The 15,757-nt window shown below is 38.0% G+C and overlaps 1 protein-coding gene across 7 annotated transcripts in view; it reads left to right on the forward strand.

The window, feature by feature from the left end:
- Positions 1-15,757, forward strand: part of GK (glycerol kinase) — an 88,450-nt gene that overhangs the window by 57,877 nt on the left and 14,816 nt on the right. The gene's annotated exons all lie outside the window — the stretch shown is intronic.

Consider the following 15,757-nt stretch of genomic DNA (forward strand, 5'->3'; position numbering starts at 1 on the left):
TATATATATATATATATATATATATATATATATATATATATATATATATTTGAGTATTTGATTTTAAAACTTTGAATTCCAGATTCATTCCCTTCCTCCCTTGTCTTCCACCCTTACTGGGAAAATAAGCAGTTCAGTAAAAGTTGTACATGTCTGGCTAATGTAAAACAATAACACAGTAGATATGTTGTAAAAAACTGACTATATTTCCCTCCCTCCTATCCCACCTCCCACTTGTTCTAGACTACTTTGATCCTATCCCTTTTCTAAAGTGGGTGCTCTCAACTTCCCTCCCCCCCAAGCCTGCCTTCCCTTCCATCATCCCCCCTCTCATCCCTTTTTCCACCTACTCTCCTGGAGGGTGAGATACCCTATTTAGTGTGTATTTTATTCCCTCCTCAAGGCAAAGTTCAGTGGGAATAAGGTTGACCCATTCCCTTTTGCCTTCCTATTCTTCCTCTCCATTATAACTATTTTCCCTTGCCTCTTCTATATGATAGTTTACCCCATTCTGTCTCTCCCCATCTCCTCTCATTATATTCCTCTCTCACCTCTTAATTTCACCTTTTAAGTATAATCCCTTCCTGTTAAATTGGTCCTGTGCCCTCTATCTATGTATACCTGTAAACATATATACACACATTCACATATGTATTCATATGCCCATATACCCTTATATATAGACATATATATGTATATAGACATATATATGTATATATACATATATATTTCTATTCCCTTCAACTACTGATAAAAGTTTCATAGGTTACAATTATTGTTTTTCCATGTAGGAATGTTAATGGTTCAACTTTGATAAGTTCCTTATGATTTCTTTTCCCTGTTTACCTTCTCATGCTTCTCTTGCTTCTTGTATCTGAATGTCAAAGTTTCTATTCAACTCTGGTTTTTTCAGCAAGAATGCTTGAAAATCCCCTATTCCACTGAATGACCATATTTTCCTCTGAAACATGATACTCACTTTTGCTGGGTAGGTGACTCTTAGTTTTAATCCCAGCTCCTTTGCCCTCTGGAATATCATATTCTAAGCCCTTCGATCCCTCAGTGTAGAAGCTGCCAGATCCTGGGTTATCCTGATTGTGTTTGCACAATATTCAAATTATTTCTTCCTGGCTGCTTTTAATATTCTCTCCTTGATCTGGGAATTTTGGAACCTGGCTATAATATTCCTAGGAGTTTTCTTTTTGGGATCTTTTGCAGGAGGTGATCGGTGGATTCCGTCAAGCTCTATTTTGCCCTCTGGTTCTAAAACATCAGGGCAGTTTTCTTTGAGAACTTCCTGGAGGATGATTTCTAGGTTCTTACTTTGATCATGGCTTTCAGGTAGTCCAATAATTTTTAAATTTTCTCTCCTGGATCTATTTTCCAGGTCAGTGGTTTTTCCCATGAGATATTTCACATTGCCTTCCATTCTTTCATTTGTTTGGATCTGTTTAACAACATCTTGATTTCTCATAAAGTCATGAGCTTCCATTTGCTCCAGTCTTAATTCTGTAGCAATGATTTTTCTCATTGAGCTTTTGAGATTATTTTTCCATCTAGCAAATTCGGCTTTTTAAGGCATTCTTCTCCTCATTGTCTTTTTGAGCCTCTTTTGCCATTTGAGTTAGTCTATTTTTTAAGGTAATATTTTCTTCAGTCAGGCTGTTGACTCTCAATTTGTAATTTTCTTGCATTGTTCTCATTTCTCTTCCCACTTTTTCCTCCAGTTCTCTTATCTGCTTCTTAAGGTCCTCTATGGCCTGTAACTAGCTCATATTTTCCTTAGAAGCTTTTGGTGCAGGAGTTCTGACTTCGCTGTCTTCTTGCTGTTCCACGCTTTGTTCCTTTTTGTTCCCAAACTAGGAGTGTAATGTTGGAATCTTCTGTCTGCTTTGTTTCCTTTGCCTGGTCATGTCGCCCCTCAGTCACTTGACCCATGGGCTTTTTGCCACAGTAGGACTCTGCCACCAGACAGGGGAGCTTTCATCCCAAACGCTGGGGTTTTCTCAGCTGCTGGAGGTATTAGATGGGTGCCTTCTCTGAGGTCTCCACACACTCTGGCAGGCTGGACACACACCCCAGGACCTCCACCCTAGACTTCAATCCAGATCCAAGAAGGTTAAAGCAAGAGCGATTACCCCTCAGACTGGTGCTTGGTCCCCCTACACTCTGCAGGCCAGGAGCTGAAGCTGCCACATGTTGCTGGCTGGCTGTGCTGGCATCCCAGTGGCTTCTCGCCCTGGGGGCAAAAGCCATGCACTCCCACTTACTGGGTCCCAAAGTCCAGACTGCACTGACCTCTCACTTTGTCCTTCACATCTGTGTGTTGACAAATCTGGAAATGGCTGCAGCTGTTGCTGATCTGGGGTCCCTCTGGCCAGCCGCTGGTCAGGCCCTCCCTGGAGCTAAAGCCTCTGAGTGGTGCTGGGCTTGGCTCCCAGAGCACTGTGCTGGCCGATTTCTGCTGGCCTATTCCTGCCAGCCTGCCGGGCTGTCCTCAGCGGGAGGTTAGCTTCTCTGTGTCATTTTGTGGGTTCTGCAGCTTCAAAGTTTGTATAGAGTCCCCTAATTACAAGGATTGGGGAAGGTGGAAGCCAGAGGCCAGCCAAGGTCCTGCTTCTACTCTGCCATCTTGACCTATTTAAGATGTTTTATTTAGTCTTTTTACCTTTTGCTAATTTAACTACTACTCCACATTTCCTTTTCTTTTTCGTACTAATTCCTTTTTTTATCAGTTTGTTTTTCTTATGCCTTACTTGTATTTAACTTAATCATTTGTTTGCTTACCTCTTTTTACTTGCCTAGCAAAATGACCTGTTTGAGTCTCTCTCTTCTGATCCTTGCTCCTTGTGATCATAGTTGATCCTGTTTTATTTCAACCTTTTTCTTACAGAAGCTAGAGACAGAATCTGAAGCTGGATATTGTTCTATCTCAATTTTTTTTTCAATTTCTCCAAAGCTCAATCTGCTTCTTCACTATTCATCTTTTTATTTTGTCTCTCTTTTTCAGTGGAAATTGGAAGTGAAATTCCTCTCCCATCATAGAAATCTTTTCTGCTACAATGAAGGCAGATAGTTACCTATCTTGGTTTTATTGGACACTTGGTTTGGGGGAATGACATAGCAAATATCTTTTTTTTTTTCCTTTCAATTTTCATTATTAGAAAAGTGCTTATGTAACATTGATCTGAAATCTTCCTACCTCTACTTTCCATCCATTGGGCCTAGTTCTTGTCTATACATAATAACCTTTTACACATAATAATCCTACAGATATTAGAAGAGCTTTATTCATTTGTCTATGACTCCCCCCAACTCGCCCCTCCCCCCAAATATTACCTCCTCTAGACTATCTTGAATTCCTTCAGTCACTTTATGACTTGAATTTGAGTTATCTCACAATCATGGTCACCTTCTTCTGGATGTGTTCTGTTTATCATTGCTCTTCTTTAATTGTAGTGCCTAGTATATGAAATGGGACTGTTACCTGCCTTAATCTGATTTTATTTTTCTGTTATGCAGCTTAATATTACATGAACTTTGTTGTTGTTCATTGTTGTCCAACTCTTTATGACCCCACTTGGGGTTTTCCTCGCAAAGGTACAGGAGTAGTTTGCCATTTCTTTCTCTAGCTCATTTTATAGATAAATATATACTATATATTTTATAGTAGGTGTCTTGAGACCAGCTCTGAATTTAGGAAGTCTTCCTGACTCCAGTGGCTAGCACTCTAGCCACAGCACCACCTAGCTGCCTCATAAGCTTTATACTTTATGCTTAATACTGTTGGCTTATACTGAATTTTGTAGGTAAACTGCAAAATCAAGGTTTTTTTTTTAATATGACCTACTTTTGAGTCTACCTCTATCCTGTATTTGTGCAATTGATTATTTGAACCACAATGTTTGATTAAATTTATTCATTTAAACTTCATCTAATTAGCTCATAATTTCAGCTCATTGAAAATTTTTGATTCTTTCATCAAATATATTATCTATCTTTCCTAGCTTTGTACCATCAGGAAATATCATAAACATGTTAGATCTTTGACTTATTTGCAAAACACACACACTCACACATTAGACAAGAGTTCTTTGGCATCAGTTTTCTCATTTTAAAAATGAAGTAGTTGAACTACATGAACTTTTCCACTTATAAAATTTTTTTCATAGGACAAAGGATAGATTTCCCTCTCTAGATTGGTATGGATCTATTAATCAAATGTTAGATAGTTATTCATTTAGCTAAAACTTTAACATTTTATATCATTCATTTTCATGTCTGAAAGGCTATAATGGAAGGCTCCGTCAAATACATCAGTAAAAGTTAATAGAAAATTAGGTTTTATTTATAGCATTCCAAGTTTCTACCAATTTAATAACCCACTTAGTTCAGGTTTCCTATGTTAGTATGGGGCATATTGTTTTCTTTTATAGGTTTTCACAGAGGATTTTCTTTATTAATCCAGTTTAATATTTTGAGAGATGTCATCGCTACATGGTTTCTGAAATATGATAATTGAATCAAAATTGTTTTTAGGAGTCTCATATTTTGTTCATAGTGGATGCTTAATAAATGTTTCTGAATCGAAAGTAAATTCACTTCACTTAAGATGTAGCATTATGTATTAGCACTACACTGAGTTGAGCTAAATTTGCCATTAGTGAGTTGTGTAGCTTTTCACAAATCACTTAATCTCTCTGTTTTTCAATATCTTTCATTATCAACTTGAATTTGGACTAGAAAATAATAATGGATCCCTTCTAGTTTAGATTGTTCCCAAACCTTTGTATGTCTTCAAAAGATTTAGGATATAACTAACTTGAGATGCCTTATTTATCCATTGTAAACTTTGGTAGATAGATAAACCATCTTTGATTTTATCTGAACCTCTTTGAAAATAATTTTTTTTAGTTCTGTCTCTGGAGTAAGAGTTTCATACATTTTCTATATTCTTTAATATTTTAATTTCTTCTTAATATTTCTTTAAAATTTGGGGGATGGCACATTATTTTATTCTAATAAATAAATAATTGTATTCTAATAGTAAAGTTCACAAATCTCTCTCCATGGTTTTACAAACCTGGAATGTATCTCTTCTCTCTCAGTCTCCTAGTTGTCATCTTCCCAGACTGGAAATAACTTTTGTGTAAAGGTAGGGTGTTTATCATTTTCTGCATCTTTCCTGATGATACTCCCAAAGTAGTACATTAGGTGAATCTCTGCAGCAGGCAGAATTAATTTACTTAGATCCTTTTAGAGATGTCCTGTGGTCAAATACATTATAGAATCACTGATTTTTTTTTAGATCATTTAGTTCAGCTACCTCATTTAATAGATGAGGAAACTGAGACTCAGAACAGTTAACTGACTTTTCTAAGGTGGTTTGGGATTCTTTTTCTTTAAATGCATTGTACTTCATATAGTCATTTTCTTCAGCGTTAGTTAATGATGGTCTGTTGAGAACATTATGGAAGTGTTCAGGATCATGTCCTTACCGCTGATCAACGACTCCATCAGCACTGGGTAATTGAGATACACCAGAAGTCTTTAGTCTTTGGTCCATTAATGGTCTTCAGGGCATCATAGAAACACTTACTTACAACGTTACTGTTGGCATAAAACTGAATTTCAACTGCCTTTTTTTACTGAGCCAAGAATCGTGCATCTCTGTAAGCTTTACTTGTACTTTACTTTTGATTGAGTTAAATGCTGCCTTCTTGGAGACTGACCATTTATCCTGCTGGTAAATCCTGTGGAGTTTCATTCTCATTTCTCATCTAGCAGCTTCGGAATTTCCCCATCATTTTTATCAAGCCAGTCCTGATGTCATTTGAGTGTTCTGTCCCAGGTGAGCAAATGTGGGGCTATACACCAAGTTTCTGAAAGCTGCCCATAACTTTTCTGCTCTACTGTTCCTGTGTGTTGACTCAGCTTTTCCCTCCAGGTCAGCAATAAACTGTTCACTCATGGAGAAGCTCTCTAATCTCTCCTTTGATACTGTCACCAGTGTGATACAGGTCCATATCACCTCATGCTTGGCCTATGGTAGTAGTCAACTGCTTGGTCTGCCTTTCCAGAGGTGAGAAAGACTCACCTCATTCCAATCTATTCTTCATTCAGCTGCCAGTGATTTTTCTAGAACTCGGATCTGACCATGTCACAGACACACACACACTTCTTTCCCCCATTGCCCCCACCACTCCCCCCTCCAACTCTAGTGGCTCCCTGTCATTGCCAGCATTAAATACAAAATCTTCTGGTGTTGAAAGTGCTTCATAATTTATCCCACTCCTACCTTTCTAGTCTTCTTACACTTTACTCATTGGTTTCCCGGTTGTTCCATGAACAAGACACTCCATCTCTCTGCTTTGGGCATTCTCTCTGGCTGTTCCTCATGCCCAGAATGCTCTTTGTCCCCTACTCCAACTGCTGAACTCCCTGGCTTCTTTAAGTCCCAACTAAAATCATATCTTTTACAGGAAGTTTTTCCCAACATCTCTTATTTCTCTAATGCTTTTCTTCTGTTCATTTATTTCCCTTTCCCCCCCTGCATATAGCTTGTTTGTACATATTTGCTTGCTTATTGTCTCCCCCATTAGGACATGAGTTCCTCGAGGACAGGGAATATCTTTTGCCTCTTTTTTCCTATCCCCAGAACTTATCAGCGTGCCCCTTACATGGTAGTGCTTCATAAATGTTCATTGGTTTACTGACTGAAATAAATTGCCAAAGTTTATGAAAGTGGCATTTAGCAGGGCCGGGATTTTAACTCATCTTCTGACTCCACATTTGTCACTCTTTCCACCATACCATTCATGCCATCCAGTCTAGTATTTCAAGCCTGTTGATTGGAAAAGAAAATTTAGTGGTAGCCTTCACCCTGTCTTATAGATTAATAAATACTCAATGATTCTTCCTATCTCATTGTCAGAATTCTTTTGATAATATGAATCTGATGACTTTAGATAAAAGAGAGGAAGCCAGTTGAGAATTTTTAATATTGTATTTGGAATTCCTTACAAATACTAAATTCATTTTTCACTCTCCTAATTTCTTTATGGCTTAGAATTTACAAGAGATACTTAGATCATACATTTCTCTGTGTGTGTATGTGTGTTTATTTGTGTTTTAAATCCCAGAGATGGGACTTAAACCCATGGAAGTTGTGAGATTTGTAAGAGAAAGTTTAGCAAGGGAAAAGGGGAAGGAGCCCAAAAGGACCTTCATAGGAAAGGATAGGAGATGGGTGATGATCCATCAAAGAATACTGAAAAGCAGTGGTAACATAGATAGGAGGAACATCAGGCAGGAATAGTGTTGTTACAAAAGCCAAATCAGGAAAGAGTGGCCTGTCCAGTAGCATCAAAAGCTGCAGAAAGGATGAGGACTGATAAAAGGCCATCTGCTTTAACAATCAAAGAAACCTTGGACCCTTAAAGTAACCTTTGAGAGAGCATTTTCAGTATGGTTATGGGATGAGTCCCTGCTAAGGTTTGAGAAGTAAAATGAATTATGAGTATGTAAAATTATAAATGATTTTTTTCTCAGGAGTTGGGTGTTAAAAGGGAGAAGATACAGGATGATAACTCAAGGATACAGAAGTATGTAGTGAAGGGCATTTCCCCTAATGTTATAGAAACCATGATTTAGAAGAACTGTACAAATCATCTTCTGACATGTGATAGATTCAAGATGCAGAATGAGTCACATTTTTGGATATGGCCAATTCAGGAATTGGCTTGACCATTTTTTTTGCTTGAATATTACATACCTATTACAAAGATTTCTTTTTTTTAAAAACTTTATTTTGACCCATGGTGAAAAAAGAAACAAAAATATGTCATAAACTGAAGTATTGGAACTTAAATATAAAGAAAGAAAAAAAACATGCCATGTGCATAGCAGAATGTAAGAGAGTATTAAAAATGTGTAACAGTAAATTTTCATTTCAAGAAAGCCTGTATAATAAATAATACACGTTGTGTTGAGTGTTGTCCATCTTTGCTTTCTCATGAGTTTACTTTTGTTCTCTTGTGCATATTTTTACTTTGTTCTTTTTTCCCCTTCCTCTATCCCCCTGGAGGTTACAATAAAGTTTAGACATATTTCTCTATAGCTATAGATATATACATACTCATATACATATATATGTATATGAACAGTTTCCCAAACATATTCTACTTCTGATCTTTGTTTTTATGTTTGTGCATATTTGTTGTTTCCTATCCCTCCTGCCTCCTTTACTTTACTTCTATCCACCACCTTGCCCTCCTCTTACTTGCCTGCCCACCCATCTCTCCTTTATCCTCCCATTCCCATAAATCTAAACACCCTTCTGTACCCCTATTTTACCTGTCCCCTCATTTCTCTCCTTTAAAGATCTCTTCCTTGTCCTCTCTCCCCTCCCTATACCCCTACCATTTTATGTCTTCTGATTTTAGAAGACTTTTATATTCTTCTACATATATATGTATTGTTCTCTCTTAAACCCATTCCTAATAAAAGTAGGTTACCAGAACTACTAGCCTTCCTCCCCCATCTAATTCCTCTTTATTGATTCTTTCTCTTACACCTCATTTATATAAAATAATTACCCTTTTTAGCTGTTCCTAAATGGTTTTACTTTTCAAATTAATATTACAGGTTTACCCCAATCTTTCTTATGAACTACCCAATTATTAATAAGAATCTTAGACATATATTTTACATTTTACATATATAAAACGAAAGTCTGTCCTTATGAGTCCCTTATAATTAGCCTTTGCTATGTACCTTATATTTCTCTTGTTTCTTATATGTCAAATCTTCTATTAAGTTCAGGATTTTTTTAAGTCTTGAAAGTCTGAGAGTTTATCAAATGTCCATTTGTTTCATTCAGGATAGTAGTTAACTTTGCAAGGTATGATATTTTTGTCTAGAGCCCCAGTTCTTTTATCCTTTGATGTATTGTGTTTCAAGACCTGTGGTCCTCTAATTCTAATTGTGGCTCCATCATATTTAAATTGATTTAATCTTGATGCTTTTAATATTTTATCCTTGAGCTGGGGGTTTCAGAATTTGACTGTGATATTCCTATGAGTTTTCCTCATAGGATCTCTTTTAAGTGATGATCGATGGATTTTTTCTATTTCTTCTTTCCTCTCCCCCCTTGTTATAATGCTTCGAGAGAATTTTCTTTAACTATTTCTTGTATTTTATCAAGATTTTTTTTTAATCATAACTTTTAGTTAGTCCAATTGTTTTTATATTTCCTCTTCTTGATCTATCCTCCAAATCTTTTCTGTTTCACTTTCTCTTCTGTTTTTTTTTTTCATTATTCATATTATATTTCATTATTTCTTGAGCTTTTATAATTTCACTGGCTTCATTTTGCCTAATTCTAATTTTCAAGGTTCTGGATCTCCTTTTCTAATTGGTTGACTTTACTTTCATAACCTTGTTTTTCTTGGATTATTCTTTTTTTTTTTTTTTTTTTAGTTTTTCTTCCATCTCTGTTGTTTTATTTTAAAGTCTTTTTTAAGAGCTTCTGTAAATTCTTTTTGGGGAGGTGACCATTTGATGTTACTCTTTGGGAGTTTCTTTATCTCAGTCTCCTCCTCTGAAGATGAACCTGGTCATCTCTGTTCCCTTAATGGCTTTCTGTGGTTGGATTCTTTCTCCTTTACCTGTGCATTGTTTTTGTGTCAATAGCCTAATTTTTGTAATCACCTCTAGCCCTGGGCTATGGGATATGGTGCCTCTTGCCTGAGATCTTTAGTTTTCCCCTCTATCCTGGAACTAAAGCCAAACCTCCTATAAGTGCCTGCAGCCAGGGGCTTTCTGCCCCTCTGCTTCTCCATTCATCAGGGGTATGCTGGTTCCTTCTCACACCAGCCACTTTTCACAGCACAGCTGGGTCTGGTGTTCCTTTTCAGCAGAGGTTCCCTCATTCTTCCTGGGCTCTAATGCCCAACTCCATACACTATCCAGGGTTAAAAGTTCTGTAACTGGGCTAGATGCAGCCACTCAAACCAGTTGACCCCAGGACTTGCCACTTGTTGTTAAAATGGAACCTAGCCTAGAGGTTGTTCATTGGGACTATACCTAGTCCTGGGATTTTTCTTCTGATCTTCTCAAATTGTTCCAGGAAGACCCTGGTTGTACCCCTATTCTTATTTTATCTCCACCCACACTTTGTTTGCCCCAAGGTGCTATTTTAACTCTTTTGTGGGGGAAAATCTTGAGAGCCTAGAATTTTCTGACCTACTCTGACATATTTACAGAATCTTCTCAAAAGATTCAATGAGTGTAGGAATGAGGGAGAAAAAATACATTTCTTCTAATTGAAAATTAATTAAAATGTGATAGATGCGTATTTGTAGACAATTGAGAAAAAACCAATGGATAAAGAGATACTTAACATGATAAAAGTAATGAGTGATAGGCAAGGTCCTAAGGGACATAAGATAGAGGGCAAAAGTAGAGTAACGGACATTGACAAGTCAAGAGCCACCTCTTTCTCAGAGACAGGAGGTAAGGAGAAGATAATAAAAAGAATGAGTTAGAAGCTTGAGAAGAGAAGATCTAGACTTTTTCAGCTGCTTAGGGCAATGAAATCAATAAAAGTTATGCCCTGTGGCAATGAGAGTCTAACCGATTTTTGTTATTGTTCAGACTTTTTTAGTTGTTTCTGACTCTTTATGACCCCATTTGGGTTTTCTTCAAGGCAGAGATACTGAGTGGTTTACTATTTTCTTTTCTTGCACATTTTAGAGATGAGGAAACTGAGGCAAATAGGGTTAAGAAACTTACCCAGGGTCACACAGTAGGTAAGTGCTAAGACTGGGTTTGAATTCAAGAAGATGAGTCTTCCTAACTTTAGGCCCTGCACTCTGTCACAAATTTGTAGAAGACACAGTTGACAGATTATATAATGGTAATTCAGGAGTACAAGTAAAGAAGGAAGAGAGTGAGGATGATTGAGGATGCTCAGTGCATAAACAAGAAAAGGAGGGGCATGCTGCAAGAGATTCAGACATGGAGGATAGCATATTATTTAATTTATCAACTTGGTTGGTCAGGACTATGAAGGGAAGAAAATGATGAGGGAGCTGAGGTGATGGACTGAGAACAGAAAGAAATGGAGTAACTGGTGGTTTCTATACATCTGTAAATCAACACTTACTATAGTCCCTGCTCTCAAAGAGCTCACTTTCTCATTGAAGAGGCAATATGCAAAAATTAGGAGCAAGACTGAGGAAAAGATGGAAGGAGAGGAGGATGTGATGTGAGAGGGGAGTGGGAGTTCAACAGCAGTTATGAGCAGTGGTGAAATAAAAGAGGGACACCAGCATATGTATCAGTGTCCCTAGATAGGAAAGTGTTGTGTGTGGTTTTTTTTTTTTGGGGGGGGTGCACTTAGAAGGGAAAGAACAGCCACCTGGAAGCTAGATCACAGAAACAAGAATATAGACTGAATATAACAGAGTAAACCTCAAACTTTAGTGGGAAATAGAGCATAAGACAGAAGAAAGAAGAGACAGTATGTTAAAGGGCATGAGAAATGGAATGATCAGTCCAGGGGAAGGTTTCCAGGAATGTTATATTTTCCAGAAAGCCAGGTTTTTATAGTATAAGATGGAAAACATATGAAAAGAAGATCCTCAGGATGAAGGGAAGTTGAATGATTTGAGCAGGAGTTAAAGCACACAATGGAGGATGGGGACTGGAGAATGGTAGACTTGAGCTAGGTGGAAAATAAGAGTACAAGGGAAGTTGTTGCAAAAAGCATGTTAGAAATGAATCACTGAAGTTAGATGTAAATAATTGAAGTGCATAAAACAGAAAACTACTAGTAAATTTATAACATATCTCTTTTGTCAGGCATAGTCATTTCTTTTAAGTCCCTATACTTTCTCTGCTTGCTTTAATATAGACCCCTGCTAAGAAGTGTAAATCGGTTAGTATTTAGTTATATTAGTAAAAATTCATGAACCAGAACTCTTTTTTTTTTCCATTTTTCAAATGCTTTATTAACTTCTGATTTACATCATTCATTTCTGCCAGATTTTGAGTTACAATTTTTTTCCCCGTTTTTCCCCTACCCACCGCCCCCAAATAGCAGTCCCACAGGATATCCCCTCCTCCAATCTGCTCTCTCCCATATTTTCTCTCATACCCCTTTTGGCTTTTCCAGTGGATCTCTATGCCCCAGTGCCTCTATACCTTATTTCCCAACTACATGTAAAATAGTATTAATTATATATATATATTCCCTTCCTTCCTTGTCTCCCACCCTTACTGGGAAGATAAGCAGTTCAGTATAGGCTCTACATGTGTAGCTAATGCAGAACATTAACATAGTAGATATATTGTAAAAAACTGACTATATTTCCCTCCCTCCTGTCCCACCTCCTACTAGTTTTATTCTCTACTTTGATCCCTTCCCTTTTCAAAAGTGGGTGCTTCCAACTTCCCTCCCCCTCAGCCTGCCCTCCCTTCCATCATTCCCTCCTCTCATCCCCTTCCCCCCTACTCTCCTGTTGGGTGAGATACCCTATTTAGTGTGTATTTCATTCCCTCCCCAAGCCACATTTAATGAGAATAAGGTTGACCCATTCCCTTTTGCCTTCCTATTCTTCCCCTCCATTGTAACCATTTTCCCTTGCCTCTTCTATATGAGATAGTTTACCCCAATCTGTCTCTCCCCATCTCTCATTATATTCCTCTCTCACCTTTTTTTTTTTTGGAGGGCTATTGGGGTTAAGTGACTTGCCCAAAGTCACACAGGTAGTAAGTGTGTCAAGTGTCTGAGACCGAATTTGAACTCAGGTCCTCCTGACTCCAGGGCCAGTGCTGTATTCACTGAGCCACCTAGCTGCCCCCCCCCCCTTAATTTCACCTTTTAAGTATCATCCCTTCCTATTAAATTGGTCCTGCACCCTCTATCTATGTATACCTGTAAATATATATACACATATTCACATATGTATTCATATGCCCATATACCCTCAATATATAGACATGTATATATATATATATTTATATTCCCTTCAACTATTTTCATACTGAGAAAAGTTTCATCAGTTACAATTATTGTTTTCCATGTAGAATGTTAATAGTTCAACTTTGATAAGTTCCTTATGATTTCTTTTCCCTGTTTACCTTCTCATGCTTCTCTTGCTTCTTGTATCTGAATGTCAAATTTTCTATTCAACTCTTGTTTTTTTCATCAAGAATGCTTGAAAGTCCTCTGTTCCACTGAATGACCATATTTTCCCCTGAAACATGATAATCAGTTTTGCTGGGTAGGTGATTCTTGGTTTTAATCCCAGCTCCTTTGACCTCCAGAATATCATATTCCAAGCCCTTCGATCCTTCAGTGTAGAAGCTGCCAGATCCTGGGTTATCCTGATTGTGTTTCCACAATATTCAAATTGTTTCTTCCTGGCTGCTTTTAATATTCTCTCCTTGATCTGGGAATTTTGGAACCTGGCTATAATATTCCTAGGAGTTTTCTTTTGGGGATCTTTTGCAGGAGGTGATTGGTGGAATCTTTCAACCTCTATTTTGCCCTGTGGTTCTAAAGTATCAGGGCAGTTTTCCTTGAGGATTTCTTGGAGGATGATTTCTAGGTTCTTTCTTTGATCATGGCTTTCAGGTAGTCCAATAATATTTAAATTATCTCTCCTGGATCTATTTTCTAGGTCAGTGGTTTTTCCAATGAGATATTTCACAGTGCCTTCTATTCTTTCATTTGTTCGGATTTATTTAACAGCATTTTGATTTCTCATAAATTATTAGCTTCCATTTGCTCCAATCTAATTCTGAAGGAATGATTCTCTTCAGTGAGCTTTTGAGATTCTTTGTCGATCTGGCAAATTCGGCTTTTTAAGGCATTCTTCTCTTCATTGCCTTTTTGAGCCTCTTTTGCCATTTGAGTTAGTCTTTTTTTTAAGGTATTATTTTCCTCAGTCTTGCTGTTGACTCTCAATTTGTAATTATTTTGCATCGTTCTCATTTCTCTTCCCAATTTTTCCTCCACTTCTCTTATCTGCTTCTTAAGGTCCTCTATGGCCTGTAACCAGCTCGTATTTTCCTTAGAAGCTTTTGGTGCAGGAGTTCTGACTTCACTGTCTTCCTGCTGTTCCATGCTTTGCTCGTTTTTGTCCCCAAAATAGGAGTCTAATGTTGGGTTTTTCTTTTTGCTTTGTTTCCTTTGCCTGGTCATGTTACCACTCAATTACTTGACTTTTGGGCTTTTTGCCACAGTTGGACTCTGCTACCAGACAGGGGAGCTTTATACCAAATGCTGGGGTTTTCTCAGCTGCCAGAGGTATTAGTTGGGTGCCCTTGCTGAAGCCTCCACACTCTCTGGCAAGCTGGACACACACCCCAGAACTTCCACCCTAGACTGCAGTCTAGATCCAAGCAGGTTAAAGCAAGAGCAATTATCTTTCAGATTAGTCGCTTGGTCCCCCTACACTCTGCAGGCCAGGAGCTGAAGCTGCCACGTGGAGGTGCTCCTCAGTGGCTTCTCGCCTGGGGGATAAAAGCCGAGGCACTCCCAAACTGGGTCCCAAAATCCACAGTGTCCTGACCTCTCACTTTGTCCTTCACATCTGTGTGTTGATAATTCTGGAAACGGCCACAGCTGCTGGTGATCTGGAGGCTGGTCAGGCCCACCCTGGGACTAAAACCTCAGTGTGGAGCTGGGCATTGCCTCCCAGAGCGCTGTGCTGGCTGATTCCTGCTGGCTTGCCAGGCTGTCCTCAGCAGGAGGTTAGATTCTCTGTGTTATTTTGTGTTTTCTGCAACTCCAACAGAGTCCCCTTTTACATGAATTGGAGAAGGTGGAAGCCGGAGCCGCGCAGAGGACCTGCTTCTACTCTGCCATCTTCACTCTGCCCCCCACACCAGAACTCTTGATAGACAATAGTTGTGACCAAACTTTATAAAGTTCTTGAAACATATTTATTTGAAAGTCAACCTGCAAATGTCATAGTTAATTAATTTCCTGGTTTTTTTGAACATTAAACTATCCCTAAAAAAAGGTGCATATACTTATTTACTTATAAGCATATGTACACAAAACGTACACACACAATGTACATGCACAGGTGACTTTAAACATATCTTCAGTTTTCAAAAACAGAGAAAAAAAATTATTTTATATTCAGACAAAATAACAAAGGTGTATGCTATAAATGTTGGTGCACAATGAAAATTTATCTTATTGACTCCCCTTTGCTAATACATATATGTATATATTCAGTTCAGTCATTTTTAAGTCATGTCCTGCTCTTTTTATTAGATTGTTCTTTTTGTTTTTTGCAGGGGGGAAGGTAGGGCAGTTGGGGTTAAGTGACTTGCCTAAGGTCACACAGCTATTTTTGTGTTAAGTGTCTAAGGTCAGATTTGAACTCGGGTCCTTCTGACTTCAGGGCCGGTACTCTATTCACTGCACCACCTAGCCGTCCCATGTCCACCTTGATGATCACTTTTGATGTTTTCCTGGCAAAGATACTGGAGTGGTTTGCCATTTCTTTCTCCAGCTCATTTTACTGATGAGGAAACTGAGGCAAACTGGGTTAAGGGACTTGTCCAGGGTCACACAGCTAGTAAATATCTAGTATTTGAACTCAGGAAGATGAATCTTCCTGACTTTGGGCTCAGCACTCTATCCACTGTGCCACCTAACTAAAGTATATAAAATATACACACATACATACATATATATGCATCTACATATCTATGTACATACACATACAATAAA

This window comes from Petaurus breviceps, unplaced genomic scaffold (assembly GCF_028583685.1).
Source record: "Petaurus breviceps papuanus isolate PSGF00001 unplaced genomic scaffold, PetGlider_PUasm1.0 90696, whole genome shotgun sequence".
In the NCBI taxonomy this organism is placed as follows: domain Eukaryota; kingdom Metazoa; phylum Chordata; class Mammalia; order Diprotodontia; family Petauridae; genus Petaurus; species Petaurus breviceps.